The 17,005-nt window shown below is 36.7% G+C and overlaps 1 protein-coding gene across 2 annotated transcripts in view; it reads right to left on the reverse strand.

Annotated features, from left to right (window-relative positions):
• The window catches only part of klhdc8a (kelch domain containing 8A), a 51,665-nt gene extending 40,729 nt beyond the window's left edge, over positions 1-10,936 (reverse strand). The window contains exons 1-2 of one of the 2 annotated variants that reach the window (XM_004069045.5): positions 10,616-10,936; positions 998-1,029 (exon numbers count right to left, since the gene is read on the reverse strand). The gene's annotated coding sequence lies outside the window, so the exon portion shown is untranslated. The remainder of the gene's footprint in view (positions 1-997; positions 1,030-10,615) is intronic. The other variant, XM_020703407.3, reaches the window with a different exon arrangement.
• Between the last annotated feature and the right edge of the window lie 6,069 nt (positions 10,937-17,005).

A 17,005-nucleotide genomic window follows, 5' to 3' on the forward strand; every position in this document is an offset into this window, starting at 1 on the left:
CATATGGTTCCAGATTATTAATACCTTGAAACTTGCAGCCTATTTAAGCCAAAAAGAATAACATCTACATAGATGCCATAAAAACAAAATAAATGTAAAATAAACTTTATCATTGAAGTTCCAAAAAGATGTAAAAGATTGCACCTGGAAGCAACTATGGTTTAATTTCCCTTGAGGAGACTGGCAAAAAACTAGAAGTTGTTGGCATTATGCTCTTTAAAGCATTTTATATTCCTTTTTTTACAATATTGATATTATTGTAGTGGTATTACATTTTATGGGTTGCTCAAGTTTAAACCCTGTGTGTTTCACAGCTGTGACAAAATAGCTTGTTTGTTATTGGAGTTGGGTAACAGTTGGTTGCATTAACAGCTTACCAAAACCCAAAATGGACTGAGACTAAGCTCCAAAGTTTGATAGTCAGACCAAATCTATGGAGGCACTGTTTATTAGGGTTAGGTTATGATTGGGACATGGTAGACATGGGTCTACTCCATGTCAAGCGAAATATGAAAAACAAATGTCTCCTTCGAACTGAGAGGGAATGTGTTGGTGAAGATTGTCCTTCTCAGTCTGCCTGACATGATGCCAATTTTTAGCATTTCTTGTGAATACAAGCTGCATTTACAAATTAAATTAGGAGAAACATCACAAAAACTGAGTTTAACATGAAACGTAAACAGTAACACAAAGATGTAATTTTCTGTTTGCTGATTACACAAAAGTCTGTCAACAGCTGTCAAACAAACTATTCTGAAACCACAGATCCTGATTTTTCAACAGTCTGGTGCCTTAGGAAGAGTTTGACAGAGCAGCTTGGCAGGGAGAAGTGTCTCACTCCATTTTATGAGCTAATATTAGCGATAATGCTGGAAAAAAAGAAAATAATGTGGAAACATGTGGTGGATATGAGGTGAAAGGGGAGTGGGAAAGGAAAGTAGAACAGGCAGAGGTGATATTGCTAAAGCAGAATAAAAAAATAATGGCACAACTTTACCTTGGGATGGACGATACTTTTTCCAACCTTACCTGTAAAATCAACAAATGATACTATTAAATCAGTAAAAAGTAAAAAAAATTAAATAAATATTTTTAAGGTTATTGGCACAATTCTATCACAAAGATAAATCTATATTTAGGGTAACTCATCTGCATTTAATCTATGTAGACAATTGAAAAGACATTTATGTTTTACTTCAGATTTCAGTAAATATTGCACTAAAGTAACAACTTTTTCGTAAATGTTGCCACTTAGTTTAAATAATATGTTGCACTGTTATTATTTTTTTACATATTTCGCTGCATGCGGTTTATTCAGTTGTAGCTTTTTTGGCTCAATAAGTTTTTAATTTGCTTTACCAACTTGAGTATTTAAGTGATTTTACAAGGGATATTAAAGAATGTTCAACAATATTTAATTTAAACTTTTTTAATTTGCTTTTTTTATGTAGAATAACATGTATTAAGACATTTAAAATGTCTTAAGGTTTATTCCAATTTGGTTCAATTCTGTTTATGTAGAATTAACTTTTTTGTCAAAGCGCTACACAAAAAGCTAAATGTATCAGTGCAGAGAAAATTTTCTCTTAATGGAAGATTAGGAAGAAACATCCAGCAAAACTAGATTCTGTTACATACGACTCAAAAATATTCAATAATTTTTTTAAAGTCTTCATAATTTTGTCATTTAATCAAAAATTAAAATAAGTTCTTCAATAAAATCCCTGGACATATATTGAACAAATGCCTTTATGTCTGTGTCTGGAGTTTCTAATCTTTCTACAGCTTTCTATTAGGTTCAGATAAAGCGAGTTATCTGGACAATCAAGCGCAGTAACACCATGGTCATGGCTTTTGGTAGCTCTGGCAGTGTGGGCAGGTGCCAAGTCCTGCTGGAAAATAAAACCAGGATCTACATACACCAAACAGCTTGAAATGCTCACAGTGTCATAGTAGATGGCTGCATTAAGAGTGAATTTCAAAAAACATAGTGAACCAACACCAACTGATGACATTTCACAAATCCTCACTGATTCTGGAAACATCAACACTGGACTAAAACCTTATTGGAATCAATATTACACCTGGAATCCTTAATAACCCTTCTAAGAACTGTCTTTGTATTTTTGTTATCCTAAAAGCAGACTGACATTTCTCTGAAATATACAGCTTATTGGGAAATAAAAAGTTTCGCTAGGATTTATAAAAGGTCTATAAAAGGTAACATGGACACAGGCCTATAATTATCTAAAACACCAGGGTCCAAATAGCTCTTTTTCATGATGAGAAAAACCAAATCTAAGGAGAATAATTAACAATATTTAAAGAGTTATTGTCAAAGGTTCCATAAAATCCGTTTTCCTTTTAGAAAGGATTGAAGATGGTTGTTGTTCCATGGGAGAAACCCCTATTGAGAGTAGGAGTATCTTTCAAAACAAAAGTCTCTGGTGAGTCCAAAGGTAAAAATAAGTTACGGCAGAGTTATGATATAAAACACCACTCTTATAACATCAATTTTATTTATAAAATGGATTGCAACTTCCCCACACGGAATGTTGGTCAGGATTTGTTAAATACTAACTTGTCTATGACTTAAGGCTTTTTTGTGTGAGTCATGTTTTACATTGTTTATATATATGTATTCAATTTTTCCTTTAATATTTTTCAATAAATACCTAAACTTGAAATTGTCCATTTACTTTCAGCCCTCCTGTATTGCCTTTTGCCTTGTTTCATTGATTCCTGTCCTACTTTTTATGGTCTCAGTTTTCAGTGGAGCTCCCACTTCCAGGCTTGATTTTAATGTCCTTTCAGAAATGTCAACTTTAATATCACAGAATGCAGTTCAAATGACGGCAGGAATGTGTGTTTTTTTCTTTTGCAAGATCTCATTAAAATGTGCAGCCATTCGAAGGGTTAGGTTCCTCACTGTTCGCGCAAAGGTCTCCTGCTGCATAAAACGAGTGATGTGCAAAAAACACACAGCTAAGTCCACAACAGAGTGGTAGATAAGCCATGAGTAATGACCAAGTCTAGTGTGTGTCATCTGCTTTGAGTTTGCTGTGTAACATGCTGTGTAAAACTACTATTAAGCAGGTCAGGGAACTCTTTAGTAAAGCACTCTGTCTGCTTCTCTCTGTGCCATTAACATCACCACATATAGGAGACATTTTAGTAGATGTATAAATAATAGATAAAAACTCACTGGTAAAAGCAGCAGCGTGACCTTTAGATGGACTATAAACCGTGGCACTTAAAACAGAGGGGGTACTCAAAACAAAGGTGGGGAGCTCAAAGGTTGTGTACCGATCTGAAGAAATCTGTTTGATGCCAAGTGAACCAGTGATAACTTATGCAGTACCACACCAACCCTAATCTGTCCTGATGAAATTCAAGTTTGGTGGGGGGGGGACTCTGACAATGTACTTGTTTGACTGTGGTCATGTTAAGGCGCCATATGAATGATTAAACTTGTAATTTTGCCTATCAATGTTTTAATAAAAAAAGGAAAAAAGTCAATTCCTTGACAAATTGGATAATGATCATTATTTTTTTAAGAGGCATACTGAGGGTTATTACATATCAAACCAAAACAAAACTGTGACCCAAAAATTGAGGTTTGTGCCGAATTGTAGGGAAAGTAAATTGTTGCATCCCTAGTGGACAGAGCAGAAAATGTGGGGGGATGAAGGAACCAGTCACAGATTTGCAGCGGTCTGAACAGTGTGGAGAATGTCAGTGGTTAAAATAGGTGAGCCCAACAAGCTGGGATGGATTCCACCAAAAGTATTTAAAATGATGACTGGTTTCAGAACAAGTTAAGATTGTTAATATTGTGGTCCCTCGCTATAATAGGGGGTTTTAACGGTACTACTACTCTTGTTGATACTGCTTGTCGATCCGGTATTTTAACGATACTCTTATCGATACTTTTTGAGAACGAAATATAAATAAATTACAAATTAAGAACATAAAGTATTTTTATTTCTCCATAATGCAACATTGTTTTTTTTAACACAACATTTTACTTTACACATTTTTCCAACTAGAAAAGTAAAATACATAAAAAAGAAGTTATTTAATTAAAATAAACAGCAATGTTTTGACATATTGCTGTCATGATCTAAATATGTGCAACAAATTAAATAAATGTTTGAGTTCATAAGATCATCCCAGAGAAAGTCTCTGCTTCAACTCCGGCAGTGAAAGCTGTGTCTTAATCTGACGCCTGTAATTCCATCTGACAGAGTTTGAGGCCAAAGCCCCTCCCCTGCCTCTCTACCTGCTTTTCCTCTCTACCTGTTCACCTGTTCATATCCTCTGCAGCAGCGAGTTGTTTTTTCCTGCGCCCCTCCGGTGCGTTCTACACCAGTGTTTTTCAACCAGAGATGGTCAAGTGTGCCGTGGGAAATTGCCCTCATTAACTGATCTAAAAACATTTGCCATCTCCAGGATATCAGCTCTGTGTTAATCCAAACAGGCCCTGATAAAACACAGAGTAGTTAACAATATGAAAGATCGCTAAATATTTTTTTCTTTGTGTTTATTTGATTCTATTAAAGAAATTTTGATAAGAATGACGGTACCGCGATTTAGCCGTAGCGTCAGCTGTTTTGGGAAAAGTCTCGCCCCTTTAACTGTCTCCACCAATCATTCTTGAAAGCTTAATCACATGTCAGCAGTCTGACCAGAAGTGGTTAAAGTCTTCACTTCCTTGTTCCGATTTAGCTCGTGAAGTCTCTCAGTTCCAACAAAATTACAAGCCAAAGCTCGTCTTTAGCGATGTAGCTTTCCGCAGAATCCGGTGTCAGACCGTGGGACAAGTGAACAAAACCATGAAGCTCAGAGAAACGATCTCAGGCTGTTTTCACACTACATCTCCCACGATGCACTGGGTTAAAGTGACAGCGTCTCAGCGCACAATGAGTCTTCGTGTTAAACGTCTTGAAACAACAACAAACACACATCAAACAGTTTTTAAATCTTCTAACAACTTTTATTACTTCTTTTAGAAAAAAACAGCTGCAACTTCCAGCTTTTTCTGCCACAATTATAACAAAAATGCATGTGAGATTGCGGAGGGGCTGTAGATCAATCCAGACTATGAGTTTCTCCTTTTTTTTTCATTTTCGGATGCTAGTGTGCCACGGGATTTTTGTCAGGGTTAAAGTGTGCCGTGGCTCAAAAAAGGTTGAAAAACACTGTTCTACACAGAGAGCGAAAAATACAGTCATCATAGCAGCAGGTTGACATGATCGTCGGGCCGCTCTGGCACAGATTTAATTAATTTTACACGCGCGCGCCACGTGCTGTCTGAACAACAGCCCCGCCCTCTGTGTACACAAATAGCCAGACAGACCTCCTCTTCAGTGAGAATAGTGAAAATAATATCATCATTAATTAACGGAAAATTAACTGACTTGGTGAGTTAAATATGGCAGATAACGTTTATATCTTGTGGGATACACAAAGAAAAGCGACTTCTCCAGTACCGATAGCAGAACCGTGGAGGTCAGATCTTAACGATACTGTGGTCTTGAATAATGTTGTCCCGGGGCTCGTTCAATACCGGGGCACAGTATCCATCCCTAGCTATTACGCAGTCCACCTCTTGGTCTTGCTGTTTCGTGGATTTTGCATTCGTTTATTAAAGCACATTGAGTTCTGTGTCCTGATAGGCTTGTCCATTAATCAATCTCTTCAGTGCTGTCTCTGCTGTACAGAATACATCCAGCTTGTCAAATTTACATGAATTTTTGATTGCCAGTAAATTTTTAGCTTCATTCTGTAATACTGGAATTATTTTTCAAAGATCTAAACTTCGAGTATTTAAATAAGAGAGAAAAGTGTAAAAGATTTGTCTGTCGGAGAAAAGTATTTTAAGTGTGTAGTGTGGGCTTTTTACAGCCCAAAAACATGTATAATTATTGTAAAAAATAACTATGTAGATTTTACATAACACTGCTTATTTTTTGAATGTATCTCCTGCAATAAACAAGGGACAACTGGAAAATCAAGATTATGATGTGCACAGGTGGTATATAGCCAAGAATTCCCACTAAGATACTAAAGTGTTCTACATGCCAGAGAGGAAAGGGGGACAGACATGAAAATAGACTTTCCACAGTCTAGAAAGTTAGTTATTTAAAACGAATTTTGTTTGTTTCCCCTCTGACTCTCTATTGGACATATCTATATGCTAAACTATCCACCAACATACGATTTGGAGTTAGTTTAATTGGCTTCTTGAAAACTGATCAACAATTTACCCAATACATAGAAACATTGGAAAGCACCCTCAAGTGGTTGCAATAACTTTTAGTACCCGGTAGTAGACATACTACCACCCAAGGTTTAAACAAGCCCAACCATGTTGAGCTTTCAAAAAAGAAGAAGAAAAAATAGCTTCATCAATCCCGAAGGCAATAAAATATAGAGATTAGATAAAAGCTGATATGTCAGATTTAAATAATAATTTACAAGTTATTTTTAAATGTATAACACAAACTGTTAAATCATTTTTATATATTTAAACTATATTTGATGTACCTGTAAAATCTTCAGTATTATTTTGTGTCTCTCTGCTGTATTAGAGTTTGTATAATTAGCATTTGTCTTTTCATTTACTTATGATTTAAATTAAACTCTGGTGGCATTTTTTTCTTAAAGTTGCTTAAAAATTTGACATGTTCTTTTGGAAGTCATAATTTTTATATGAGAAATTATTTAGCATTTAGCTGGTAATACACATCTTTAGAAAAATGTTTCAGCAGTAAGCATTAATGCTTAAAACAAGAAACACCAATGTTTTCCTGCTCTCCCTATAGAGCAGTGTTTCCTGTATTTAAGTAATTATGTTTCAGCGAGGCTGGTTATTTCCTCTTATTTTCACCTTCCATGTTTCAGTTGGTCTCATAAAGTCATTTTTACTTAGTTGTGTAGTTTGACCTTCCTCTGTCTCTCTGATCTTTGATTCTTGCACCTGTGTCTCATCAGCGCAATGTGTATAGTCATGTCTTTACTTCTCTTGTCTTATTGTCCTGCTCTTGCTGTGTGTTTAAACATCGTTTCTACCCTGTCTGACCTTTGTGACCTGCCTCGGTAAATTCTGCCTTTACCTTCGTAGAGCTTGTATTATTTTCTGAGAATCAACTCCTAGATGTATGCTTTCTTATCAGCAAACAACTCCACTTAACCTTATATGTAAGGCATCTTGAAGCAATCTCAGTTGGACAAGCTCTACTTGTGTGTCAGTGTTATGCTGCCTTCACGTCGAAAGTAATTTGCGTGTCAAATTTGCACTCGCCGCCTTTCTTTTGACGTGTGTCGAATTTCCTGCTTGACGCTTGCCCAAAGATGTGTCTATAAACCTGACACTCAAGCCACGCATGTGGGAAGCTACTGGCAAAGCTTTTTAGCCGTGTTGCTACATGGAAGAGTTGACTGTACATCTCATTTACAATGCATGGAATACTTGCTCTACAAAAGCATCAGTAATAATGTCTCCGTGTCTGGGTTCAGAGATCATTCAGAGATTTTCTTGTTACGGTGAGTTTCTCCAACTACTGCAAGAGCTGAGTCTGATTAACGGCTGCATTCAGCGGTACTTCCATCTCTCTGAGACATAGTTTGACAACTTGCTGTCCCGCATTAGTCTAAGGAGGATCTAATGTGGAGGGACTAAAGTAAGAGTAAAATTAGAGGACCTTTTTATTATTGTCTCAATACAAATAAGAAAAAGATGACGTAGGAGGAGAATGAACGGCAACTATTAGATTCTCCTTCATGTTGGTTTTGGACTCCAACCTCTAATCACATCATCATCTCGCAGGCCAAAGCTGAGTTCCTGATTTGTCGATGTTAGGCCTACACAATAAATCGCAAATTAATCATTTAATCTCGATACCGAGCTGTGCAATACGAATATCGCAAAAGTCGGCGAAAATTGCAATAAATGGTAACCTTAAATCTGCTAAAACAATCTTATGGCAGCTTGAAGTATTTAACGAATCAAATCTCTTTATGCATTTGACCAATCAGATGGACTCCTTTATATCATTGACCAATCAGATGGAGCCCTTTTATGTTAGATGCTTACATCCTATGTAGACGAGGGTCATTTGGAGTGTGATTTAAGTCATGTTGACTCTTATTAAAATTAAACTGTTGCAGTAAAATAGGAATTATGTATTTAGTTGTTTTGCTATTTTTTCATGTATTGCAAATCATCTCGTCATCGCAAAATTGATCACTAATGTCACAAATCACAAGTTTTCCTCATATTGTGCAGCCCTAGTTGACGCCAAAGATTAGATATTTAAACTCTGAAAACATTGCGCATGCTGCATAAAGCTGTGCTGCACCATGCCACAATGCGTCACGACGCCCGAAACACACTACCGCCAGACCACCACACTGCGCTCAAAACGAACTGCAGGACTTCACAACGTGCCTGAACATTGACTTAACGTTGAAACTGGACTCCTCTGCCATGTGAATCATCTTCAAAGTGAACGTAGCTTTAGTGTGATTAAAGTTGACACTTGTGCCCTAGTTTTGCATCTACTTGTTCTAGGTTTCTCTTTGATACAGGCTCAAACACCTGACTGCTTCATAGTAGCAAAACAACGTTAATCAAGACGCCCACATTTGCAGATGATCAATTAATTATGTCAATAGACAGCATTTAGTTTCTTTGTTTTAGGTTCTACAAGCTCTTATGACTTAAAACTTTGGCTTCTGTGCACCACAGACTTTCAATTAACACTGCAGTGATCTACCATGTTGATTTTGTCCATTTGCCTTTGCTCATCCTTCAGTTTTCTTAGGTACTCACGTTTGGCTTCAGCACCCTACTGTTGAATTGAGACTTGCAAGAACCGACTTAGTTCTGTTTTGATGCTTAAATTCAACAGTAGAAATCAAAGCAGTGAATATTGAGGTGAAGTCCTCTCGAAAGGAAATATAAGGGGTTTCTTTTATGCATCTGTGGGAGCCTTGGCATCAAAAAGACCAGTGTGCTGCATATTGATCAAGTGACCTTTCAGATAAAGCAGTTTTAATATTTACAGTCTTCGCTGTCAGGAAGGACTGCTACAATAAATCCATCATCATCAATCATCTTTTCATAAGCTCAGGCAGGAGCTTCTGCACTTGGACAACTATGACAGCTGAAATTATGCAATCTAATGATGGCTATCTTTATGAAATATGCCAAATGAAAAGAAAATACAGATAAGATTTTGAAATCTTCTCATGATGCACAAGTGACAGTTGTAGAGAAAAGTGGAATTAAACACTGATGAGTTCTTCTTTCGCACCTCTTTGTTTTCTCACTTCTGCAAACTTTCAGCACTGTTCCAGTGATAAGTATTCTACTGACCAGGGACTTTTCTGCTCAGGCTGTTGGTTTCTCAGGCTAGAACATAAAGATCAAATAGAAAATAATGGGGAAAGCCTTAAATCTGAGAAAATACATCATGTTGTTCAACAACTTGCTACTTCCTGATGCTTTCTTCAGCAACACGGGTCTCTAAAACTCCTTTCTGACCAAACCACTCCGCATAAACTCCAGAGATAAAGTGCATGGCCTCATTGACCACACGGGTATTTGCTTTTACTTCATGTTTTCATCAGCGTAGCAGTTTCATCTCAAATCAACCTCTACTTAAAATGACTCTTATTTATTTTTGAAGTATTCTGCACTTGTAAACATTGGTCTAGAAAAAAGTTAAGACCTTGACCATTTCTGTGTCACAAGTTCTTTTGTAAAGAAAAAAGTGAAGTTTTTTCTGCAGACACTGAAAAGAAAGACCTGAAACTGCCTTTCTCTGTAGGTGGAGTGGATGACTAAAAGTAAAACGTTCCATCGTCTGAAAAAAGTGTTATATAAAAAAACTAACAAAATAAAAACATTACAAAAAATTACAATTACCTGCTAAATAACCTAAAAGGAAGCGAAAAAATAAAATAAAAAATTAAGGCTAAATAATGATTAAATTTCTTTCTACATGTGTTATTAATATGAATACATTTAGAAATAATTTTAAAATAAATAAAATCCACTTTTCTTTCACTTGTTAATTCTTCGTAGTTATTTTTTTTTTACATTTTCCAGTTAGCTTTTAGCTGTCTAGGTCTTTGTACGGCTAACTAGCATTAGCATGCCAAACATTATTTAGCAAAATAATTAGTATTTGTTTCTATATTTACGTTTTGCTCTGCACAAAACCAGTCAAATTATATACGTGTTTTACTTTTTTATCTAAATATCACGAATTAGAACCATAATTGATTTTTTTTTTACTTTATTTTTTTGCACTTTACTTCACTGTCATCTCACCACACAATGATGTAAATAGTTTGTTTTTTCTGTAATTGTGCGTGGTTATACCGTTTAGTGCAGTTTATCTAGATAACTAAAGACGCATCTAAATCTGAAGATGTTATATTATAACAAGCAAACAACAAGGTGGTCAGCTTCACTGCTTCGTTGGATTATACGGCAGCAGCAGTTCGTCTAACTTCAGAGCAGCTCTGTGGGGAGAAGCGGGAGTCGTATCCTCACAGGAAGAGCGATAACATTTGCATTTATTTCCGCTCTGGAGATACTTACTTTTTTCCCCGTTTCCCGGGCTCCTTCTCTCGGCGTAAGGCGCCTCCGCTTCTCCCTCCTCTCCTGCCTCGGAAAGAGCGAGAGATATTTGGGGGAGGGGGAGGAGATGCGAGCCGCTGAAGCGTCCCGCCGCACCGCCGAGGAGGAGAGCTCAACGAGCCCGAGATCTCGCCATTTATGTGGGTCAGACTCAGAGATGAAGAAATTCATCTCCGGCTCCCATCGCACAAGTTCACGCTCATTCCCTGCAATGGTACGATCCGGGAGAGGGGAGCCAAGCGGAGATAACCTATATTTGGAGAAGAGGATCCCACTGACACTATTTTAGGAGCTGGAAGAGATCAGATATGTTATGAAATGCAGCGGATGTTTACTGTTCTCCATAAATATTTAAAACTCACTATGTAAATCCAAGGAGGGGCTGATGAGACTCAACTGTCTTTCAAATGAGACAATGTGCAAAATTTGGAGAAATATTGAGAAAGCTTGATCCATTTACTTGTGTACTCACAACAATAGCTGTATTGACAAATAGTAAACAAATAAAGCTTATTACATAATCAGAATCCTATTTAAAGTAAGCTCCAGGTGCACATAAATGTGAGAAACAAGCTTGTATTTCTTATTCTATGAGGTATTATATTATTCCAAGTATAACACTCCCTATTTTGAATGGAAAACTTTAAAAATTTGTGTGCTCACAAAATTGTAATTGAATTTTATGACCAATCAGCATCAACCATTTTGTCCATGTCTGTGATTGGCTGGCTTTTGTGGCACATTTGTAAGTTTGTGCTCTGTTTTGAGCTCAGAAGAAAAAGAAAATGGTTTTCATTGTACATATTTTTAGATTACAAAAGTAAAATTGTGTTATTTTGCACATACTTTTGAGTTTCTAATGCATTTTCTGTTTCAAGTGTAAAAGGATTTTTGAACACACACACTTTTTAAAGTTTTACACTCAAAACAGTGAGATTTTGCGCTTGGAATAATTTTGCTTTTTACATTTTATGGTAGCATTTTTCTCATGATAGAGAACATATCTAAAAATTAAGATAAAAACTACACTTCTGAGTATTTCTTTATTTAAATAATTGTTATGTTATTTTTATTTAAATCGTGTTAGTCACAGTAGAAGCATTAGCCACATTGGCATTTTCACAATACGTGTAACTCACAACCAGCCTGATACAGCTAAAATAAATATTACTGAGAATATGCTAACTCCTAAACTTAATAGTAAGATGTAAAAACAAAAAAACAGTCCAACACTACTACACGTAAGCCGCGTCAGATTATTCACAATAACACCCAACCTGGCTTGCAATTTGTAAATAAAAATAGAATGACATTTAGAAAGAGCGCCGTGTACCTCTCAAAATCGCTTCAACATCAGTAAAAACAACCAGAATTAATCCATATGTAGAATGGAGAAGAAATGTATTTGGTCAGTACTTGCCTATTGTAAAGCATGGGGGTCGAAACATCATGGTTAGGGACTGTGTTTCAACAAAGGGACTATGGACGACTGATCCGTGGAAAGGCAAGAATGAATGTGGCCATGTATTGTCAGATTTTTGAGTGTTAACAGAATGGTACATTGCCTGTCCGTCCTGGGGGAGGATCCCTCCTTCATGTGGGCACCCCTGAGATTTCTTCTTTTTTGTCCAGATTCCGTTTTTTTTTCTAGGAGTTTTTCCGTACCGTGAAGGAGGGTCTAAGTTGGATGTGGGGGGGCCAGTGGGCACCACATGCTTTTATTGAGGCGTCTGATTGGTTAGTGTATGACTAAATTTGCCATAAAGAAAAAAATATGAAAAAAATTAGGATTAGCAGATACACGCTGCTCATCTTGGCATGTCTGTACCGCTTTTGAAGTTGTTCGTCTCTCCTCCAGCGCAGAATTGTGGCGTCGGTGTAGTAATAATGATGCAACAGTCAGACGGCTCCGGGGTGGACTTAACCTTTGACATTCAAAAGACACAGGAGCACATAAGGCACAGAGAAATCCACTCTCTGGGTTGAGTCAGTGTGACATCAGACTATCTGTAACTTCTTCAAAAATGTTGAATCTGACAGTGATGAAGATAATTATGTTGCACATGGAGAACAATAAGTTATAGTTTCTTTGATCCCCTCTGAAAAAAAATCTGATTTTGAATATTCCTTACTGAAATATTTCACCACAATAATAGCAATAATTTTTTTATTTATTGACAATATTCCTCTTGACTACCCGCAATGCAAATGTATCCTCTGTAGAAGGCATTTCTAAACCTGAATATCTCCCATCCACTGCATCCTACTGAATTAACTCACTAAAGGACAATTTGGGCTTTTAAATGATTCCTAATGTAAAGTGGGGCTTTGGAACTTGTAGTTTTTGTTGGATTTAGATTATGGCCTATATCATGAGAAATCATTTATCCATCTTCTTCCGTTTGTTCCCTTTCGGAGTCACGGGGCTGCCAGAGCCTATCCCTGCCACTTGTGGGTGAAGGCAGGGGTCACCCTGGACAAGTCGCCAGTCTGTCACAGGGTTCATCATGCAAAATCAATCTTTAAAAATCCTTTACGTGTATTATAATGTCCATTCTTCACTATTAACAACCCCAAAGTGGTATTTTGAGCCATTCAAATATCTCTGAGCATTTGTCTATAGCTCTGCTCTCTGAGCACCAACCCCTCCTAATCCATGAAATCAAGTGGGTTCTCACATTGTGACATCACAAAGGGAGCAACAGCCCCTTACAGGAAGACTCTGCACTGACAGCACCCCCCACCCCCAGGCTAACACACCCACTTTCTCTGTAGAACTACTAAACACACAAAGCGAAAATAACTCAAATTTAATTGAAAAAAATCGATCTTTAGTGTGCCAAAGGTAATATATTATCACATATATGGATATAGTTTACTCTGAAAGGCTCAGAAAAAGCATGATATAGGCCCTTTAAACAATATAGGGATTTTTTACCGTTTTTTTCCCCATTCCTAAGTTCTTGTCTGTCAACTTTTTTATTTTCTTATTTGTATTTCTGTTGGGCAAATTAAATCCCCACCCAGTAAGAGAACATTTTTAGAGCAGAACTGTGGGATCAACACAAAGTTTCTTTCTTTCCAGCAAATCTTTAATTGATCCACTGACTGTTTGTCACTGGGTGAATGGAAGTATCTCCTGTTTGCCAATTGTGACGACATTAAGTCTTATTCCTGGTTCAGTTGATTACATTTACTGTTTTTATGGCTGTCATTGAGTTTCTTGCAGTTATTATTTCTGAAAAAAAACAAAAATATATATATTTTAGACAAACCCCTTTACCGTTAGTTTATTATACTAGAATAATTTTCTAGGCTCTGACTACATCTCTTCTTCTCTTTTTCTACTGCAGGAAATATGGTTTTGTTAAATTTTCATGAAGTTCATGACATCCTCTTTGTCAGGGTTCTACAAAAGCTAAAGTTCCACAAAAGTTTAAACCCACTCTTCACAGAAATCCAAGTTTCCTATGAGCGCTGCTGGGAAAAGCCGGGCCCCTCCCTCTAATGCTCCAAGTTTCCCCAAGTTCCAGAAATATTCTACTTTGTTCACGCTGAAAGAAAAGAGAAATACCTCAAAAGGTCAAACCCCACAGTAACACAATGAATGCACATTATATTTTGTTATTCAATATTTGATTGTAGGTTTTAACTGAAATCAATAATATCAGGGATGTACAAAGTGAGTATTTTTAGTTTCCATTAACTGATAGAGTTTGATTTTAAAAAAGGAAATCTTTATGGTTTGAGGAGAGTGAAGCCCTGGGAGCATGAGTAACATCCTTCATGGCATTTAAATGCTATTTATAGATTATCTTAGGCTTTTTCCTGTTCGGGTAAGAAGGAATTTGACCCATTTTCTTTCTTCAAAACAGCTTTGTTAAATATTTGTTTTAATTTGCAGGCTTTTCTTAATATAGCCCATCTGATAATTATTTAGTCAGGGATGATATGTGGCTTAGGGGCTGTATGGCGCTCAGTTCTGTCTTTGTGTGCTTCAGGTCAGAAGCCATGATCTGTAAAGGTAGACTTTTTGAACTATTGTATTAAGCTATTGTTAACCTTTAGCTTAGCTATGCGTCCACCTATTTAGAGTCATGACTACACTGCTAAGCATCTCTTCTGAATCCATGTATGGACCAATAGGCAAAACTGACTTCCTGTTTGAAACACATACAAAAATGAAAGAAACTTAAGTTGATTTGATTCATTAAACAGCAAAGATTAACAAATGTTCTGGTCTGATTCTGTTTAGAAACTGCATTTCAGCAGGTTCCCACTCACAAAATGACAGATACATGAAAAATAAAAATCTGACGATCAAAACAGTACAAAGGAAGCAGTATAAAGGGGACTTGAAATGCCGGTTCAGTGGTAGCACTTGCATTTGTCAGTTAGGTGTAAAAAGTAGGTAAAGACGTAAAAGAAGGATTTCTGTCCATAGGAGTTTTTGAAGGCGAGTAACGGTAACAGTCTATTTGTGGCAGATCTGGTGGAACATGCAGAAATTAAGCTGCGTTTTGAAACCAAGGTAGTAAGTGGTGTTAAAGGGTAACCGCTCAAGATTTGATAATTTAGCTTAATGCATAGGCTTATTGTGAAGTTCTGAAATGGCAGGGCATTTGATAAAGCAGAGCAGTGGTGAGTCCAACCCGGAAGCATGTTGTGGATCTTGTTAGCTCTATTGTAGAGTCTTCAATGGTGAGTTGATTATATTCAATGTGAACCAGTGTACCTGTAAAAGTAAGAAAAAAAACGAAGAAAAAAAAAAAACTACATTAAATTCTAGAAAACAAAACATAATAAAAAAAAATGAAACAAATGTAATTTCCAGAAATCCTAAAATGAAATGTTAAAACATTGAACAAAGTACAATAAAATTTCTACAAAAATTACATTTTTTCTAAAATGCAATGTTTTTTTATTATTTGGTTTGCTCTTTTTATTGTCTTTGAGATCTTTAATATTTTTCTGCACTGAGTGATTTGTGATTTACACTTCAGGGTCACACTGTACAAATGGGTAAAACAGACACACTATAGTAAACACACCTCTAAGTGTGTGGAATTTTTGTACATTTTGTTTTGCATCTTTATTTTTCTCTGTTTTCTACATAACTATATTGATGTTGATGTCACTTTTATCAGTCCTTGTGTAAACACTGCGTTTTAGTCTGAACTGAAAATAATTAGGTTTTTTGTGCCAAGTCAATTAATATCTCAATTGATGAAAAATACCATTTATTTTGAGTTTAAAAAAAAGTAACAAGAAGCCTAATTATTTTCTTTCTAATCTGTCAACATGTTTGGATAAAGAATTCCCCTTTTATTAATTCACAGTCTGCTGTCAGTCCCTGATTTAGTTAAGAACAATGAAGGCTTTAGAATTCTGTCCATGCTCAGTGAAAAAATGGAGAGATAAATATGCCATACTCTACTCTCCTGGCTCTCTCTTTTTTTTTCAAAGCCAGGCAGAGGGAATGTGGCCCAGAAATCCAGGAGCAAAACTGGCTACCAATTTGCTGTCAGCACTTCTGTCGTACCTCCTGGGACCTGATTACAGCACCATCATTTGCTTTCTCTCAGTTTTGGACACAAAAAGATGTGCCATCGGTATCTTTCTGCTCAACTGCAGTCTGCGGTTCATCACTTATTCCGTTTCAACCGCATTATGACTTTCTAAGCGCCTCGGATTTGTATGTTCTTCTGTCAGTCTCTGAGCATGAGAACTGTCTGTAGAGGTACTACTGCTGATGACAGCTGGCTGGGCCTGTAATTGGCTTGTTGACATGTCAGTCTTCATCTCTGATGTTTCTGTTGGAGCAGAAGAGAGGTCTGGAGGGGGCAACGAGAGGAATCTGCTGCATCTATAATTCAGCTGGGACTCCAGCTGTCTTCAGGCAGCACTTTCTACATGCAGCCCATCATAGTTGGCACCATTTCTGCGGGATTTATTCCATCTAAGGTCAGTCGGAGACTGAATTAGGTTTTCTCCAGAAAACAAAAGAAAAAAACAAACAGTGTTTGTAAATCCCTATTCAATGTCAGTCTTAGTGAAACTGGCAGCACTGGTAAGCTTTTTTTTACAAGACAATAAAAAGAAAATTCAGGGATAAAATCTCATCCAACTAGTGTGTAAAGCAGGTTGGTTTACAACCAAATGTGTTCTGTAAGCTACATGAACTTCGGCATGTAAGAAGAACAAAAACGGTCAGAATAATTCTAAATTCAAATGGAAAACAGAGCGTTGTGTAACTCAAAATGGATCAAAGAACCAATTTAAAGAAATACTCTCACTGGCCACAGTATTGGGCACACCTGACCTACTGCTTATTTACACTAATTTCTAATC

The sequence above is a fragment of the Oryzias latipes genome, chromosome 5 (genome assembly GCF_053564925.1).
Source record: "Oryzias latipes strain Hd-rR chromosome 5, Olatipes_Hd-rR_3.1".
NCBI lineage: Eukaryota > Metazoa > Chordata > Actinopteri > Beloniformes > Adrianichthyidae > Oryzias > Oryzias latipes.